At 47.4% G+C, this 1,521-nt stretch overlaps 1 protein-coding gene across 1 annotated transcript in view; it reads left to right on the top strand.

Annotated features, from left to right (window-relative positions):
- The window catches only part of LOC105806986 (dnaJ homolog subfamily C member 30-like), a 12,761-nt gene that overhangs the window by 8,432 nt on the left and 2,808 nt on the right, over window positions 1-1,521 (top strand). The window lies entirely within an intron of this gene.

The raw sequence follows: 1,521 nt of genomic DNA, 5'->3' as shown, positions 1-1,521 counted from the left end.
GTGAGACCTGATCCTGGGTAAGAATGTGATCTGTGGAAAGTCTGCCATTCCTCCCTCTATGGTCAGCCCCTCTTTTGTTGGTGGCATTCGGGAGTGGGAAAACAAGGTCATCAAGCATAAGGAATGAGTTCCTGTGCCCATATTTATCTGATGTGTGACCTTGGAGACATTACTCTGTAGGCATGACAGGAGAGGTGTAAATCATTTGCTCTCTTGAGGTCTGTCACACTGTATTATCCATAGTTCTTTTTATAAAAATTTTTTATATGAAGGGGGGAGTGAGGAGGAGGGTTCAGTTCCCTTTGTTTTTTGAGACAAGAGTCTCACTCTGTCGCCCTGGTTAGAGTGCAGTGGCATCATCATAGCTCACTGCAATCTCTAACTCCTAGGCTCAAGTGATCCTCCTGCCTCAGCCTCCCAAGTAGCTCGGACTACAGGCACTCCACAATGCCCAGCTAATTTTTCTATTTTTAGTAGACACAGGGGTCTCACTCTTGCTCAGGCTGGTTTCCTGAGCTCAAGCAATCCTCCTGTTTCGGCCTCCCAGAGTACTAGGATTATAGGCATGAGCCACCATACTCAGCCTTATCCATGGTTCTACTCTATAGTGATTACAACATGATGCTAGTAGGGCCAGATTTATCCTTGGGCCAGTGTGCCTGTCACCTGGTCATCCCTTTACCTGCCAGCCCCATCGCTAACTGTGCAGCCCTACCCCTCTCAGAAACAGAATGACAGACTTAGAGCTAGAGTCCCTGAGTGTGGCCCATGCTCCTGTTTAACTTGCAGTGCTCATCACAGGCCCCACAAGTCCTTGAAAGAAGGCTGCTGGAGGCTATGGGAAACCTTGGGGGTTTGGAGTAGACAGGACTACTAAAGGACGGGAGGCTTGCTGTTCAAGGTGGAGACTCGGTTCCTTATGCATAGCTGGCTGAAGGTGTTTGGTTTTTTTAATTTCTAATTCATGCAAAGCAGTTGGTCATCACTTGGCCAGAGCTGCAAGAGTAAGGCTCTCTTAACTCTGAGTCACTGGACATGGGAGTGGGCTGGCTGTGAGACTGCAGGTGTTGTAGCATTTGTGCACTGCGACTGAGCATAAAGCTGTGGGAGACGAAAACCTTTGCAGAAGGTCTACAGCAAGGATGAGGGCCCAAGTCTAGGCTCTAAACAAAGCCAGAGCTGGTTTGCTATATTATTGAGTGCAACTGAGTGCAATTCTTGCTCTCAAATGTTTTGTTTAAAAATCCTTACATAAATTGGGATAAACTCTCACCTAGTCCAGCTCTCATATGGTTGTTGGGAGGTGGCCTCACTTCCTTGCTTGCTGTTGGCAGGTCTCAGATCCTTGCCACATGGACCTCTCCACAGAGCTGTGCTTGAATGTCCTTACCACATGGCAGCTGGCATCCCCCAGAGTGCATGATTCAAGGGAAAGAGAGAACAAAGGGAAGACACAATGTCTTTTATGCCTTAATCTTGGAAGTTATGAACCATCACTACCACCACATTCTGTTTCATTAA

Source organism: Propithecus coquereli, unplaced genomic scaffold (assembly GCF_000956105.1).
Source record: "Propithecus coquereli isolate 6110/MARCELLA unplaced genomic scaffold, Pcoq_1.0 Scaffold150, whole genome shotgun sequence".
Taxonomy (NCBI): domain Eukaryota; kingdom Metazoa; phylum Chordata; class Mammalia; order Primates; family Indriidae; genus Propithecus; species Propithecus coquereli.
Note: the sequence above shows the minus strand (reverse complement) of the source record. Positions and strands in the feature narration are given on the sequence as shown.